Source organism: Coptis chinensis, chromosome 9, assembly GCF_015680905.1.
Source record: "Coptis chinensis isolate HL-2020 chromosome 9, ASM1568090v1, whole genome shotgun sequence".
NCBI lineage: Eukaryota > Viridiplantae > Streptophyta > Magnoliopsida > Ranunculales > Ranunculaceae > Coptis > Coptis chinensis.
The window spans coordinates 39457171-39475970 of record NC_141464.1 but is presented as its reverse complement, the minus strand read 5'-3'; the positions used below and the strand labels follow the sequence as shown (position 1 = coordinate 39475970).

The 18800-nt window shown below is 35.7% G+C and overlaps 1 pseudogene; it reads right to left on the bottom strand.

Annotated features, from left to right (window-relative positions):
- Window positions 1–1196: 1196 nt before the first annotated feature.
- LOC147475938 (syntaxin-related protein KNOLLE pseudogene) lies at window positions 1197–3116 on the bottom strand (annotated as a pseudogene).
- Window positions 3117–18800: the final 15684 nt, after the last annotated feature.

Below are 18800 nucleotides of genomic sequence, written 5' to 3'. Positions count from 1 at the left end.
TGCTGGATTGAGTTAGATCTTAGACACTAGGATTGTGATATGCATGACTTGTGGCCTATAACTCATATATGGCGATATGATTATATGACACAGTTCTGGAGAAATTTGGCAATTTCAGGGTATGCTCACTACAGAGTACAGACTATGATCACTAAACAGGGGATAACTTTTTGGGATTTGCGGGGAAAGAGGGTCTTATTGTTTCAAGAAGCCTCTGTTGCTGTTGATTGCACAAACAAAAACCACTAACTTCCACTAGATCACACAAAAACAATAATAAACTTTTTATAGATTAACCGAACCCGTATCGGTTGCGGTGTGTGTGTCCGTTTGAAGAATGCGTTCAAATTTGAAGGAGTTGGGAAACGGAGACCAAGTAGTTAAGTGGTCAGAGACTCATCAGACTGCATAAACTTGTTAGAGGTCTTGTGTTTGTCCCAGGCCATCCTTGGTACCTAGGCGTCTAGGTTGAGCATGGTTCTCTATCCCCAACAAAAAAATCTCGACTATTATGGGTGTGGTTATCTCGCACGAAGCCAAATTAGATAAGATGTTTGGAGTTTGGTATTTGGCTATCGTTTCACATATTAGTATGGTAATGTACTTGATTTCCTTAGAGTGAGACACATCCAATATGTCCTTACAAAAGTGTACCACATTTTGCTCCGTGGACGAAAGTGTTCTCGTTAGTGTTGATTTTTTTTTTTTTTGAAGAACACAGAAATATTATCCTGAAACGGGGAAAACTACTTAGTAAATTGAACGTTCTTGTAAATTTGAGCCACTAGCCCCGGTTCAATAAGCTTAACATAAAATCCGGTGTTTTTAAGTTTTAACTTTCAAACAATTGCATAACAATAGGAAGGCACGATCTTGCATTTTCATTTCAAATTCCAAATAATTCCCCAAGTCAAAACATGAAATATGCACCCAATAATTTTTCCATCAATAAAAGTTGCGAAAAAAAAGTGAACACAGTGGGTGCTCTAAGATGTTTTGATCTACAACTTCAAGTACTCATACTTAAAATTTCACACAATTTTCTAACTACATAGAACTAAAACATAAAAAACATCCAATTTCCAAATTGAAATACATGATGATATTCTCTCCATATGGAGCTTGAGCAGAACTCCCATCACTCAGAAAGGGCAAGAATGAAAATTGACACAACCAAAGCTATGAATGAAATAATGTTCCAACAAAGCTCTTGTATATTACTCTCAACCAACTTAGGATTTACTGAAACTAGTAATAAGCGGAATGATGACGACAAGGATAAGGATGAGGAGCAAAATTAGACCAATGCACATCCACTTCCTGCTACTCCTCTGGTGATCCTTCGCCGTCTTCAGATTCTTGGTCCCATCCTTCACATAATGTGTAGCGTGGAACACATGGTGTTCAATATCATCCATCTACTCCCCTTGAGCTTCAACCATCACAGCCATGTCTAAAAACACCTTATGCAGCTCCAACAAACTCCTCTCTATCTCCTTTGCATTATCATACCTGTCCTTATCTCCACAACAGTCTCAAGCACCTTCCCTCTTCCATGTTCTTGTATAGCCCTCTGCAGGAAATCTTCACCACCCTCTTCACCATTTGTTATAATCTTCTCAATAACATCTTCTTCTAAACGTTCACCAGTCACTGTAAAGTAACTTCTCCCCACCATTTCCTTATATTCAGGCATCATTTTCTGCCTCAACTCCTGAAAATCCATCATTAATTCCTTAAGCTTCTTTCTCAGCCAATTAGTAATAGAAGTCCTTGAACGATCAATTAGTGTACCCGCTTTATAACCCGACAACCTACGATTCACTTCATTCGCTAGAATGTTAGATGCAGTTTAATATCTGCAAAAAACACAGATTAAACCAAAATAAAATAATTGGTGACTTCTAAACTTGCTAGTTATTGATTTATGAAGTTTAATCTTAGCAAAAACATCCTGCGAAACACCACGGGAGTTGGGATATAATGTATTGCTGACTATTTTAAGTTTCCTGACATAAAACCCAGGAAAAAAGAAACAAAATAAAAATATCTCCGAATTTCTTTTTGCTCTTTTTTTGATATTTTACTATCCACCTAATGAGGATTACTAAGACGCTAGAACAAATCTAGAGATAGATTCAATTTCGATAGTCTTGCATGTTCGTGAATATGTTCAACATATAGACATATAGTCGATATATCGGAGGAAAAAAAAAAAAACTTTTTACCGGGCCTGCAGAAAACATGAATGTGTCCGTCGTTTGCAAGCTGCTTGTAGACACAATGGTTACAACGCGAACGTTTTGAAGTCCTATGCTATCAGCAAGACCAGCAACAAATTGGCGTGCATCCTCCCCATCAATTTGTGCAAAGGTAGAGCTGCTTGCTGAGCTGCATCACATATGAGGAGCACAATAAAGTTATAATAGATTTTTATTTATGAAGTAGTGGATGAAACAAGAATATATTTGTGTTGAATGACAATGCACACCTCTGTAGTAATTGAGAACAAAGTCAACCTGATGAACGATAGAAGGAACCAATGTCTAAGAAGTGATTAGAAGAAACAACAATCCAAGCTTCCAATAATCACTTTTGTGGGCTTCAAATTACATGTCGAGATACGTAATGGGCATTGTTCAACTTGGCTTGAGCTATGAATTCTATGACAAAAAACAGGTCATGATGATTTCACAATACCAAATGCGACTTTAAACATTTGCCAATTGCTAAATACAATTTTATTTCATAACCTATATCAGAAAATAATTTATCATGCAACTAATGTGATATTATTGCCTCAACAACAAAATTACAAAGAAAAATCAGCAAACCTCGAATTACTCTATTGGCTTCTTTTCAGTAACTCCCGGTTGTCATTGCGTAAACAACCAAGAAGCCGGAACAAAATCAGGCCACCATTTAGGAAGTTTCTCCCCTTCCAACGATGCTTTTTGCGGTCTCCATAAAAAGCCTCACTTCCCAACTTCACCACATCTCTAGAAGGCGAAAGGGGATTAATTGGAACCTTAAAATTAAACCTTTTTCTTCTTCCCTTCCCTCTCCTTAAACCTCATTTTCTCAACCACCACTTCTCTTCCAAAGAAGACTCCCATCACTCCTCGAAAAAAAACCCACTTCCATAACCACCACCACCAAGACCAAAACCCAATACCCTAATTTCACTAAAGCTCTAAAAACAATAACAATTACAAAACCCCAAAGTAAAGTTTCACCTAAAAACGCAAGTGATGACCTACGACATGAAATAATCACTCTTCTATCATAATCAACTGTAACCAATGTTTTGAAATCTTCCAATGCTTCATTTCCTGATGAAATGAATCTATTGTATTTGTACTTTGAAGTGGCGAATCCGAGAGAGAGAAATATAATAATCTGAGAGCGAGAAATATCTTAAGAAAATATAGTATGTGTCGTTTAAAAGATTTCAATTGGTTCGGTTTGAAGGAAAACCCACTTGAATTCTGGGCATTTTTTCAAGATAGATTGTGAGAACAGGCTTGATGGAGGAGAGATTGGGAGATTGGAGGCGAAGACAAAGGAAAATGAGAAAGGGGGTCGGATCGAACACAAACGAAGGGTTATTTGGGGGTACGGACAGACACAGGGGAGAGTGACACGTAGCAAGTGGTTTTTTGGGTGATTTGAGAAAAGCGACCTCAAGAGTTCGCTACGCTCACGGATTAAGTTGATTTAGTAGTTTCTTTTATTGAGTTTAATTAGATTTACAAGTCTAGGTTTCTTATATATATAAAGAGGCCAATGTTAGTTGTTTTAGGAATTCAATTATTCAATCAAATCAATTATCAAAATTATCCCAAACCTAATATTATCCTTCTCCAATTATTCTCCTTCTTCTTCAATCTTAATTTCTTATTCATCTAAATTCTTCAATCTCATTCGTTCAATTCTTCTATCAAGGATTTCCATATCCTTTCTTCTAAATCTAAGCATTTGTTCATCATCAATTGGTATCAAGAGCCTCACTTTTTAGATTCTTATCTAAAAAATGATCCACCACCGCCCCACCACCATAAACCGCTTCCGCATCACAAAACCCTAGCGCTTCCGTAAACCACATCATCACCATCAATTATTTTTTTTCCTTACCACAAAAAGTCTCAAAATTTTGTCATATTTGAAAATTCATAAAAAAAACAGAGTACTTAGAGTCTCGTGAGGAGCTATATGTCACTGGAAAGATCTCAGAGTCTACTTTCCAACCAAAAAAATGGATCTGCGTTTCGATTTCTGATCAAAACGATACAAGCGATTTTCTCTAGAGTGTCAATTTTAGAAGGGAATTCAGTTTGATATGGAGCAACGCATTAGTAGAAGATGGCCTTTAATCGAGAAGGATGTCTTCTGGTATCGACATCATCTCCATTCACCTCTCTTGGAGTATGATGAAATTCGTGATCGACATCAATGGTAACTAGATGTAAGTGCAAATAAATATGGAAGTTGTGATGACATTGATATTGTTTTCTTTTATGGCCAATTAACTTAACATCGGTTTTTGACTCGAATGTGTTAAAGAATTGATTCGATTACAAAGTATTAAGGATGAAAATAAGATTTTGTTTACAACTCTTCTTCTTCGTGGAGAATTATATGCGATTTGGAATGAATTGCAACAGAGAAGGCGACAAATAGGTGAGCCTCCAACTGTTAGTTTTAGTCATATGACAAAAATACTACGTCTTTTGCATGGTATTTACTATATTTTCCTGAGCCACAACCATCTTACAATCAACAATCAAATCCTCCACCAACACCTACCAACCCTCCCCAAACACTACCTCCATTACTTCCTGCACCAACCAACAAAGGCATATTACCAACCCCAAAGTCTATATATATCTTTATTACCTACACCTACACGTAAACCCATCACACCACCCATTAAACCATCACTTCACAAAACTACCCAAAATTTTGAAACTCCATCGTAGTTGAAATCTATTGAAGCTGAAATACAAAAGTCTATTTAGGATGAAGTTTACGCCAATGTTTCTTATTCAGAGGAGGAACATGGTGTTAATGATGAAGATGAGTATGAAGATGAAAACCTCAAGGAAGAGGATAGATTTGTTTTTGAGCCAATAGAAGAAGTTATTCCATATATCAGTTCTCAGTTACAGCTTACAGATGATACTGCAGATAGTGAGAAGGAAGATTTAGAATTTCAGAAAACTTTGTTTGTCAAAAAAGGTGAAATTTTTCAAAAGTGAAATTTGTGAGCAGATGGTTAGTATTTGAAGCTTCTTTTGGACATGTCTTTATTTCAAGTAGAAGACTAAGAAAATGTAATCCAAGAAGTAGAAAGAAACGTTGGAAAGATCGTGGAACATATATTTTGAGCAAGCAAAGATAGTTCTTCATATGTGGGTTAAATGGTCATGGGACCATCATATCATGGCAAAAGCAGTTTTGGACAATGAATGCTCCAAAGGACTACTCCTGGGTTTGGCGAGGTATTTTGAAGCATAGAGAAGTGTCATGGAAGCTTGTGCGGTACATCATAGCAAATGGAAATGACACGAGCTTTTGGCATGAACCTTGGTGCTTAGGACCATTCATTCTTAATGTTCAAGCTAAAACTCTTCTTCTCAACTCTGTACCCCAGGATGCTAAAGTAGTTGCATTTATCTCAAATGGAGGATGGTCGAGGACTATTACTGATTTACAAGAGTGTTAAGTCAAGAAATGGATTATGGAAACCGATATCAATATATTTCTTACTGTTGATCAAGTTGTATGGACACCGTCAAGTTCTGGAGAGTTTTCTATCTCTTCAGCATATGCCTCTCTAAAAAATGTCCGTAGTAAAGTGAAGTGGTACAAGATAGTCTGGTAAGCTCTCGATCCCTAAACATGCCTTTACTATGTGGCAGCTATTTTCAGGAGCCCTTCCCATACAGAATAGATTACGAATGAAGAAGGTGATTGGGCAATCAAGATGTTGTTTATGTGACTCGCATGAGGAAAGCTCAGCCCATTTATTTTTTGATTGGTCCTTTCGAAATTAGTCTGGCAAAGCATCAAGAAAGCAGTGGGGCTAACAAAAGTGGTTCACAACTCGCATGATGAGTGGTATCATCTCATTCGTATCTGCATATCGAATTCTATGTCAGTTGATGTGATAAAGGCATTGACTTGTGCTGCTGTCCAAGCCATTTGGAATGAAAGGAACTGGAGACTCAAGAAACAACGTTTGTTAAAAGCTAATCGATAGTAGGTGCAAGAAGTACTCAATAGTATGAAGATATACTTTGGGAAGATGCTTGAAATAGTTAAAGAGGATGGATTACTGAGAGCTCTCTTGTCCAGACTGGGTGTTGGAGCTAAGTTCAAAAACAATGAAGAAAAATGGGTTCGATGGGAAAAGTTAGACACAGCCATTCCCACTCTTAACTTTGATGGATCTCTTCAAGGTGGGAGAGCGTGGTTTGGAGGAGCTTTACAAGACTGCAATGGAGATGTTATTATCACGTATAGTGGAAGCTCCAATAGACTATCTGTTATGTACCAAGAACTTCTTGTGGGTACAAAAAGGGCTTGAAGGTGTGATAGAAATGAACTTAAGTAGACTCCAAGTTCAATCTGACTCTATGAGAGTGATCCAAATAATGAAGAAGAAAGAGGTACCTCCATGGTATTGCAGGAATCTAGTAGCACAGATATGGGCCGATACTTTGAAGTTTGAAGAAATCTCTTTTAAACATGTCTTTAGATAAGGAAATCAAGTAGCTAATTATCTATCTAAACTGAGCAAGTCCTCATGTAATGATATTTTGTATCATATCCCCCTAATGGACCAAAAAATGTATGAATTGGTTAAAGGGGATAAAGAAGAAAAAATGTACTTGCGCTTTTAATTTGATTTAATTAAAAGTTAAGGTCTCCTTAACCCCTGGCCATGTCAAAATTAAATAAATAAAATAAAAAAAGATAGTTCTTCATATTACCAACTCAAGGTCGAGTTGTTTGAAAGAAGGGGAGAATGATGTAGGATTAGAAGGTCCACTTTTAGGTATTTTTATTAGTAGAATTATTAAGTTGATTTAGTAGTTTCTTTTATTGAGTTTAATTAGTTTTATAAGTCTAGCTTTTTTGGTTATCAAGTTAGGCTTATCTATATAAAGAGGCCAATGTTAGTTGTTTCATGAATTCAATTATTCAATCAATTGGCTTTGGAGGGATCATCAGAGATAATCTTGGGAATGTTAAATTGGCGTATGCTGGCAGCTCACCTAAAACGTCAGTTGTATATCAGGAACTTCTCGCGATAGCAAATGGTCTTCAACTTGCGATAGCACAAGGTATCTCCAAGTTAGAAGTGAACTCGGACTCTTCAAGAGCTATCCACAGCATTCAAGATTCAGGCCAAAGCCCATGGTACTGTGCAAACATTGTGGCCCAAATAGCTTTTCTAAGCAGGCTTTTTGTTAAATGCACTTTTAAGCACGTATATAGAGAGGGTAATCAGGCAGCTGACTATCTTTCAAAGTTGTACAAATCTCGGATGAGCTTGTCATTTCTTTTACTCCACCTCTTGATCTAAAGTTACATAGTATTCTGGAGGAGGATAGAAAAGGAATGATGTACTTGAGATTTTCTTCTAATACAGGTTGAGGTCTGCCATAACCTCTAAACTTTTGAAAAAAAAAAATTATTCAATCAAATCAATTGTCAAAATTATCCCAAACCTAATATTATCCTTCTCCAATTATTCACCTTCTTCTTCAATCTTAATTTCTTATTCGTCTAAACTCTTCAATCTCTTTCGTTCAATTCTTCTATCAAGATTTCCATATCTTTTTTTTTTTTTTTTTTTTTAAAATCTAAACTTTTGCTCCCCATCACCAACGTAATTACTCTATTAGAACATTTCAAATGTAAACGGGACTCTGTTCGTATCTTTATAGTGTGGAAACCATTGAAGAAGCAGTCCTAAATTGCAAATTGCTTGGTCAGCCAATTAATTGGTTTTATCTTTAATAAAAGTATGAAGGGGTATTTTTTTTTTGTATGAATCTAGTATGCAAAAACAGAAATATGTATTAGTGAAAACTTATCGTTGAGGATTGTAATTGGCACAATTTCCTTAAGACGAAAAATGATGCCGGTATCAGTGCGTTGTCAGCCTCAAAGCGTACACCTCCTAGGATACAACAGCTCAGCTCAAAGTCAATCACCAGCAAATGAAGGACTCATTAGAACTCTCAGTATACTCTAGACATTAAAATCAAACAAGTAACAGTTTTTTCAGAGAAGCTTTTTTCTTGTGTTTCTTTTGAAATTTATTAGAGTTTTTATTTTATTTTTTTTCCACAAATAAGCTAGAGTTAGGCTCACCTGTATTAATATGTCAATGTCTCCTTACATACACTTGTCCACTAGCATCCTCATTTACATAGGCTTGTAATTTTTTATCTAGAGGAGGGCCAAAATGTACAGTACAAAGACTATTTTCCTGCACTAGACTAGCTAAATAATCTGCAACTCTATTAACCTCACGAAATACACGAGTAAAAGAAATGAATCGAAATCCAGACTTCTTTAATTCAAATGGATGCAAGAATATCAGTGCAGTACCAGGGGGGTTTCTCTAACTTGTTAATTACGTTTATAGCTCTCAAAGAGTCTGATTCCAACTCAACTTCTTTAAATCCTTCTAGAATGCATCTACCTAGGCAAATCTCTATCACTTTTAATTCCTAAAAGATCACCGATTTGAGCCCATCACTCCCACTGAAACAAGCTAGCACTCTGCCTTCAGAGTTTCTCATCACCCCACCATGTCCTGGGCCTTTACTGTTCAACGACCCATCTGTGTTTGCTTTAATTCTTCCTCTTTGAGGAGGCATCCATAAACACTCTGAGATACTCTGCTACTTGAACTGAAACTCAATATTAGTCTGTGCATTAGATTTCTCGATGTATGAGTGTCTCTAACATCGGGCTTCAGCACCTGCAAATAATTCTTCAGGTCTCTTACCATTTTGTTAAACACGGCGTCAACTGGTTTAGTCATTTGTTGAAATCTACGTGCATTCCTCTCCTTCCATATACAATTCACTGCCACACAAATGAACACTTTGTATATATCCCCAACATCTATTGCTTTACATAACCTCATGAGTGAAGTCCATTCTCTGTTGGCATTTCTATTGGTTGTTACTATTCCAAGCAACTGTTTGATTCTAGTGATGATAACCCTCGAATAAGAACATTCACAAAACAGATGGGAAGAAAACTCTCTACTGTTATTGCATAAACAACAAGAAGATTGGGTAATGATTTTCTTATTGGAGTGGCTGAGGGTTTGTTTATGATATGGGGGTGTATTAAAAAATTGCTTTGTGAATATTTCATTGTTGTTGTGGGGTGAATTATTAAGTGATTGAGGAGTTTTAGTCAGTTCAATTTATTGAATTTGTAAGAAATGAATGATAAAAAAAAAAATTCAAAGAACTATCATTCCGTTGATAAACAATTTGACTGGAGTTTCGCCTACTCTTCTTTTGAATAAGTCTGAACTTATCGCTAGTTAGGTACAATTTATTTGTAGTTATTTCAATTATTTATGGCACCTATAACTCCATGAGCTAATTCATCTGTTACATATGTTGGGTATATCTGTTACTAGCTTTGAGCTTAGAGTGAAATATCATTTTTGTAGTATTGCAGTCAGTATTTGTTGTATCTTGTATGAGCAGTTAGTAGTGTTTATTTTTGTAGAAGATTGTACTTTTATGTTATAGAGGTATAAATTGGTATCAAAACCCTTGTTTTTTTTCCCATTCTTGTAATGGGTTGCGTCAAAACTCAAACTTTTTAAATTGGTCGTTTTGCATACGCACTGCTACAACTAGCTTTGTTGGAATTTTAGATAGTTTGCATCTCATAAAGGTTTTTTTTTCTTTGTTTAAAAAGACTTCTTTGTTTTAAGAAATGAAACACATATCATTATCGTTGTTGTTGATATGCTATTGTTATTGTGAATTAATATTGTATAATGTTGTGACTTTTTATTGCTTTATAAAAAATTTTGAGGAAATTATTGTTGTTAAAATTGTGAGTTTTCACTGTTTGTTTTATTGGGTAATGGAAGTTTTCGTCCTTTAATTGATGAACTTCTTGGTGAAGATGCTGGTTTGTCGTGTTGAGGGTGTTGTCTATCAATTCTAACGATTTTTTTTTATAAACTATGTTTTGTTCAACATGGTGAGGGTGTTGGTTTGTCAAAAGTGTTATTCGCATGGTGGTTGTGTCCAATGTAGGGGCGCAACTAGGAATTTAGAGGGGGGGGGGGGATAAACATAGTAAAAAAAATTAGTTGCATATCGACTCATTAAATTTCTGATTATATGGCTTTCACTACCACTACCACAAGTTTAATTCAATTAGTATGTTATTGGTGATGTAATATTACTTGTTTGTGTGTGTGTGCTACAAGTCGTATTAGTTAGTTAGTATGACACCTTATTTGATATGCAAGTGGCATTTAATTTGTACTGATTTTTTGTTGTAAAAGATGTCTATGAGAGTGCCAAGCAAGGCATTGATGAAGCCACCGACGTTATCTACGAAATACATTGAAGGTGGTTGTTCATTCATTAAATTTACCCAAAATAGTTTGGGGAAAAAAATTGACTGGTACTGCTGTCCTTGTGTTGACTGCGGTAACCAAGAGAAGAGATCAGCTGAAGATATTTTTTACCATTTAATTTGTAAGGGTATAACAAGCTCTTACACATCATGGGTTCAACATGGAGAGCATTCTTCCAAAAAAAAAAAAATGTCAATGCTAGTGTTGCTAGTACCTTAACTTGTGTCAGTAATGAAGAGATGCTTCCAAGAATGGTGGAGATGGTGAACGATACATTTGGGCATAGTTAACCTCATGACTTGGACGCATGTCTGGATGAGGTGGATGAGGTTCACGACGAAGATGATGCTCATGATAGTGATAATTCACTAGATGATATTCAAATCAATATACATATGGATGTTCGGTTCAAGAAATTGATGGAAGATGCATTACAACCCTTGTATCCTTCGTGTGAAGGTGAACATTCAAAGTTGTCAACGACAATTGAGCTATTGGGGATGAAGTCTAGACACCGGTGGTCTAATAATAGTTTCACACAGCTAATGGGATTCTTAAAAAGGATTCTACTGGATAAGAGTACATTGGTTATTAAAATGGATAGTGCTAAAAGTATGATAAAGGCATTGTATATGAAGTGTGAGGTTATCCATGCATGTCCAAATGATTGTATTTTATACTGGGGGAAAGATAATGAAAATAGAGATAGTTGTCCCACATGTGGGGCACGCAGATAGAAGCCAGCTGATGAATCCAAGCCAAGGGCTAAACCTTTGCCATTGAAGAAGCTAGCTAAGATATTTTCCTTTAACAGAAAGGTTGCAAAAGATGTATAGTGTGTCATGGCTTGCTACGAATATGACATGGCCTGCAAAATCAGTTCCAAACCAAAGTCATATGCGGCACCCAATAGATTATTCTTGTTGGAAGTCTGTTAATTATCGGTGGAGTGATTTCGCTGCTGAGCCATTTGGTGCAACATATGGATTTTACCCATTTGGTAACAACAATAGCATTCATAGTTGTTGGCATGTAATGATCATCCCTTACAATCTTCCTCCATCTTTGTGCATACGCAAAGAGTTTGTAATGTTAACACTATTGATTCCAATTAATCCAGGAGATGAAATTGATGTTTATTTGCAGCCGTTTATTGAAGAACTCAGAAACTTAATTGTGGTACGGTCCAAGGGGGCTGAAACTTATGATTCTCACAGTAAGAAGACTTTCAACATGAGAGCAATTTTATTATGGACTATTCATGATCTTCCAGCATATGGTCATATTTTAGGACGTAGAACAGTAGGAAGGTACGCTTACTCAGTTTTTAGTGAAGGGATAGAGTCGAAATGGTTAACAAATGGGAATAAATTTTCTTACATGGGGTGTAGGAAATTTCTAAAAAACAAAAGCCATCCTTTTAGAACACAGAAATCCCAATTTAATAGGAAGAAAGAACATGGAGAGCATCCTAGCCGTTTGGTTAGTTCAGTAGTGAAGCAGAAAATGAGCAAAATTCCTTATGTATACGGTAAGGTGAATGGTTAAAAAAAGGAAGAGGGGTTCAAACAAGGTTAAGTTGATTGCTTGGTTGAAGGATTCCATCGTATCTTCTTTAAACTGGATTACTGGGAGGTATATATTTATTACCCTTTATTTTCAATGTTCTATGTAATAGTGTTGTAATTTATTATTGACCATATCCATAAACTTCTTCTTGCTGCCACCATATCCTTGAACTTCTTCCTGTTTTTAGGCTTTTTCTTGTTGCCGATACCATCCTTACACTTCTTGATGCCACTAAAAAAAGAAAATGTCACCTTCCCTTTGGATTTTCTGGTAGTACCTCCATGTCCATTTCCTTATTGTTGGCCTCACCCATTGGTAATTGATCAGACTTGTAGGTCTTTAGGGTAACAATGCCAAGTCTCTGTCTTTAGGCCTCACCCTTCTTGTTGTTTCTGTATTATGCTCTTTTGATATTATAGTAAATGGTTGCAGCAAGACTAGTTGACCAATCTTTAATTTATCTCAAGCATGTCCTGCTACTAGTTGCTAGCATTGTAATTATATTTTGCATATACTAATACTCTTGTCACATTTACTACATCATCTTCCTGTTCCACATAATGTAGACGTGATGCATGTTGAGAAAAAAATGTTGCAGATAATCTCTTCTCTTTAATCATGAACACTAGTAAGTTAAAGGATGGTGTGGTAGCACATAAAGATCTGAAGGATATGAAGATCAAAAAGAAGTTGTGGTCTGTGAAAATTAATGGGAGGTTGTCATATGCTAAGGCTCCTTATTGTCTTTCCCGTTCTGAGAGGTCCTTGATTTGTAGAACTTTGCACCAATTAAAGGTTCCAATCGAATACAGTGCAAATTGAAAACATAATGTGAACTTGGATGATTTTCAATTGAAGAGTCTAAAGTCACATGATTATCACATTCTTTTACATCACCTACTGTCGTTGTTGTTGATGCATGCGTTCAAGAAACATAAGCCATTGTGTGCACCTATTCAACAATTTTCTTTGTTCTTTAATGTCTTGTGTTCAAAGGTTATTTGTCGTGTTGAACTTGAAAAAATGGGATAGTGTGTTGTGGAGTCACTATGTGTGTTTGAAAAGTATTTTCCGCCATCGTTTTTTATGTCCATGACACACCTTATTTTGCATTTGGCAGAAGAGGCTCGAATTTGCGGACCAGTTAGATATCGTTGGATGTATCCATTTGAGAGGTCAGTGTTACTTCTGAAACTAATTATGTTATTCATTAATTTCTTGTGTATATTTACATTGATTAATTACACCACAGGATGATGAAAACATACAAATCATACGTAGGAAACCCAAAATTTCCAGAAAGGTGTATTATTGTTGAACACCTTATGGATGAAGCAATAAAATATTGCATGGAATATATCTTGTCAAGCAAAAAAGAAATACATAAGCAAGAAGAAAAGGCCACCTTGGATGATAAAACTGAGTGTGGCTACCCTATTGATAAAAAGGGAAAGGACTACTTGCTTCCGAGTTTGCAATACCAACAAACACGCAAATGGGTTTTGAGAAAGTCAAGTAAAAATATTGAGTAGGAAAGGTAAAATTTGATACTGCATTCATTCAGTTTCATTTATTATATGCATATCTACATTTTTAATAATAAATGTGCATTGTTTACAATTACAGGAAGTACGAGACATACCTCCAAAGCTTCAAATCTATGGGTAAAAGTCGTAGGGTCATTGCATCATCAGAAAAGAAGATGGAGTATATTCCTTGGCTAAACAACTTGAGAAAGAAAAGATGTCTAAATTCAAGATGCTTGCTGATGGGCCATCCTTTTATTGCAAAGTCATATAATTCCTACACAATAAATGGATATGCTTTTTGTACATATGATTAAGAAGTTAACTCAACAACCCAAAATAGTGGTGTCTCAATGAAGGCTTTTACTAATTTCAGAGCAAGTGCCAAAGACAAAATTTAGTGGAAGATGAAGCCACTTATTATGGAATCATTAGGCAGATATTTAAGCTAGATTACCAGAAGTTTAAACAAGTAGCATTCTTTTGTGATTGGGTGCGTATTGGAGATAAAGGAAATGGATGCGTTGTTGATCCAGATACAAATCTGGTATATGTTAATTTGAGCAGGCTTGCCAAAGAAATACGAATGAAGATGATGAACTATTCATTCTTACTTTTGAAGCCACTTGAGTTTTCTATTGCAAGGATCTTAGTAGAGATAATTGGCATGTCGTCTTGCATGCTCCTAATAGATTGAACCATGATGTGGGTGCTTATGAAGACCCCTTAGTCTTTGAAGCAATGGCAAACTTAGATGGTTTAGCATATGCTTTAATGGGTGATATTGAAGGTGTTGAAGTTTAGTTGATAGTAAAGCAAAATCAGATTAGTGCACACAATTGTAACTCTTTTTTGGCATGGTGTCTGCTGATTTGGATATTACATTTTTTTTAAAATTTTTTATTTTGTGTCTGCTGATTAGGCGTGTCTGTTAATTTGGTGTGACACTTATATATTGCATTTTATTTCTATTTTGTGTAAGTTGAGCTTTTTGAATATATCTAATCTTGAATGGTATGATGTTCTTGTTTGAAATCAGTTTGCGTTTGGTAAATTCATTACTTACAATATGTCTAGAATTTGGTGAACTCATTATTTAGATTTGAATAAGTTATGTCACAAACCAGATCTGATCAACCTAGGGACTCTCAACTTGACTCTAAACTTAGTGGTGACTCCGAAGAAATCGAGGAACAACATGAAAGCAAGGAACAACATACAAGTGACTTTATGATATTGATTTTTTTCATAAATGTTTAATTGTTATTGCTTTTGCTTTGTTGTGTAATCTAATATATCAAAATGTTTAGGTCTAAAGAAGCAAGTTCGGTTCAATAATAATAAGCTACCTGTTGGTCCTGGTTCTACTCAATTTGTCACCTTTATAGGCAAAATGGCCAGAATGTATTGTGCACCTACTTACGCTGACTGGCCCATTGTGCCAGATGAGATCAAGAAACACATTTTGAAAAGAGTAATAACAAGTACATTATACTCTTATTTTATTTTTATTGTTTCCCCTATAAATGCATCCCAGTGATGTAGCTCCTGCATTTTTAATGATACACCCATTTCACATGTTTTAGCAATTTGTAAGTGTCGGTTCACAGCCTCTTGTAATTCTAAGTGTCAGTTTACTGTTGAAAATTCTAAGTGTTGGTTTTGGCATTTAGTCTTAGCAATTTGTAATACCACCTGAAAATTCTAAGTGTTTCTATCTGTTTTTGCTTAATTTCAAGAATTTAGTCCTATATTTTGTTAACAAGTTTTAAGCTATTTTATCTTTTCTTGTTTTATATTGAAGGATGTTTATGATCTTTCACCTACTCGCCAAGTTGGTGTTTTGCTAAAAGCCAACATATCTTGGAAAAATTGGAAACACAGACTTCACAAGGTTTATGATCAATATTCAACCAATTCTGAGCATATGGAAAACATACCGAAGCGTAAAAATAAAAAGATTGGGAAAGCTCTATTGAAATTTGCCCGACTGATGAAGAGAAAAGTAAGTGAGAAAAGGGCAAATTATCTAGGGAGCACTTGAAGTTGCCACACACATCTGATAGACTTGGATGTGCTATAATCAAAGAGGAACTGGTATTTTCTATTATTACTAACAACTTTTGGATTTACCAGAATATTGTTATACGCTTAAGAGTTTGTTTTCTTTTTAGATTATGGAAAGCTCAGATGGTACAGTCACAAGAACACATCTATTTGTGGCCACACATACAAGTAAGGACGGATCATGTCTTTTTCCTAAATTGAGACCAAGTCTGGTAATTGGAATTCTTATTATTTTATTATATTGTTCTTTAACTTTAGCTCTTAATTTCATGGTGGAAAAATTTGTGTGTATATGACTATAAATTTTGTTTCTAGGACGAAATCAAGCGGCTTGTGCCTTGTGAGCCTTGACCCCTACTTGGCCGGGAGAGAAAGATTTGAATAATGATCCTGTGGCAAAGGTATATATATTTAGATAATGGTCATGTCAGAGCATGCATATATCTAGTATGTATACTCTAAAACTTTTCAGTTGATCGATGTATGTGTTAAATGTCGTCCTTTGTTGAATGTAATCATTTTGTCTTATGGTTAAGTCATCGGTCGTGATGGCAAGGGTCGCGTTCGAGAACTAGGAACTGGTGTTACAAAGACTGTTGTACATGCCTCCGCTCCTTACATCAAAATTGTTGAAGAAAAAAAGAGAAAACGTGAAAGTACATATGAAAACGTTAGACTAGTGATGCAACATCTTGATAAAGAGACGAGGGCACGTACAATTCTTGAGGAAAAGTTAGAGGGTTATGCACTAGAGTTTGAAAATACTTCTCCACAGGTAATTAAAGATGACTTAGTGCAACATTTCTTTATACATGTAGTAATATATATCGTGCTATATAGCCTACACGATTTTAGTATAGAGTCAGCAAAGTTGATATCAACACTACTATTTTTTTTTTTGGGTTAACGAATATTACACCACCCCAAACTAGATGGGAAATTAGGGTCTCCCCCCAAATACACAAAAAAAAAACACGGTCAACCCAAGTTGACTTTTTTTTTGTGTGTACTTAGGGGGGAGACTCTAATTTCCCCATCTAGTAAGGGGGAAGGGGGAAATCCTAATTGGCTCATCTAGTGGGGGGTAATATGGTTGTGATCCAATTCTTTGGAACAAACTTATCAATGGTTTATCTTGAATCCAAACTTATCAATGTTTATATCTCTGATCTGCAACTAGGTGCTTTCCCAAGCCTGACATCTATCCTCCATTCTTATGCGACTCGTTTATCATGTAAGATATTGAGTGTAGTACCTTTGGAAATGTAGGCAGTAGTACACCTGATTTCCTTTGTTACATATTTCCTACAGAAGGTAACACTCGCTCTCGCATTCTCAAGCACGATTAAGTTCCTGTGTTTCCATAGCCTAACCATGCCTCCAATCACTGCTGCTCCCCACATGTGCTTCACTAGAGAGTTGCACCCTTTTTCCTTGTGTAACGCCCCTATGACAGAATTTAATCGACCAACAAAAGAGAATTTGTTCGCTACTTCTTCCCAAAACTCCATAGCAAAGGAACAAGACCAAATGACATGGTTTAGAGATTCCATTGCACATTGACACAACATCTGCTTGCCAATTGAAACCCTCTTTTATGCACCTTCTCATCTGTTGCAGCACACTCTTGCATCAATTTCCAACCAATAGCAACTACTTGAGGATGTATGAAACCATTCCAAAGCACGTTGTACCGCATCCCACTTTATTTTATTTTTCTTCTGAGCTCTAAATAGGTAGATAACACCATGAACTGCCTTCTCAGACCTGACGCTAGACTCTATAATCATCTTGTCTCTACATTTTGTGAATTAGTTAGTTTGTATGAATTGACCTTCGTGTTATCAACACGATGCTCTAACCAACAGAGCTAATAGGCCAATTTAAATTTAAATATTGTTGTGCTTTTCATTGAGAGTTGAACTTGTATACTGGTATTCATATATACCTGTGATGTTGTACTATAGGCAAGAAGACAATCACGTGTTCTTGATGAAGTGTCACATGTTCCACCATCCACATGATGTCTTTTAAAAAACTTCAGGAAAAGAACTGTTGCACTTGGAAGCGTGTTTAATGTCGTACCATCTGCTGACTCGTATAGCATAACAATTGACGATATCTTTGATTACACAACTGAGTTATATGTTGGGGAAAGAACATTTGGTGACATTTCAATTAGAGATACAATCACATAGCCCATGCCTTTTGTGAAGCCAATTTGATGTGAGTTGGTGAACTTTTTTTTTGTGCATTTAGTTGTTTCGCTTTTTTTGTGCAACCTAGTTGGTTTTGCATACACATGAAGATGTATGGTTGTATATAGAGTATACTAAAACTCATGTAATGTAATTTGCTACAATATTTTGGTGTTTTGGAGAATCACATCTGTATTTTGACGAATAAATCTACTTCCGTATCTACTGTATTTTGGTAGAATGTTGATTTGAGTTAGATAGTTTAATTTTTGTAGGAAAAATGGATATAAAATTTAGATTATAAGAATTTCTTTTTAAAAAAACATTAATGCTCAGAAAAACAATGGATATAGACCGTCAGGAAAATTTATGTATACAAAAAATTGGCGTAGCAGACTGTCCCTAATTTTCATATTTGCATCCCAAATTCAATTAAAATCGAACAAATTTGACTAGTGAAATAGCCCAATTTGACGATTATAGACCGTCGAAAATTCTATTTATTAATGACGTTCACCACCCTCAAATAAATTTAAAGTTATTGACGGTAACTAACTGTCAAGAAAAAAAATTGACTGTGAATTTTACGATGGGCAATGTCAGTCAAAAACAATGTTTTTTGACGGGTTCTGACCGTCAAAAAAGTTTTTCTTTTTCTTTTGGCTTTTGACTCCTTTGATTCTGTTTTTGGAGTTCTAACTTTTTATTTATTTGTTTTTTTTTTCTTATTTTCTTTGCATGGAAACTTTCTTTTCTTTTCTTATTTGAAGCAACTAATAAATTCTTGGTTTCACATGC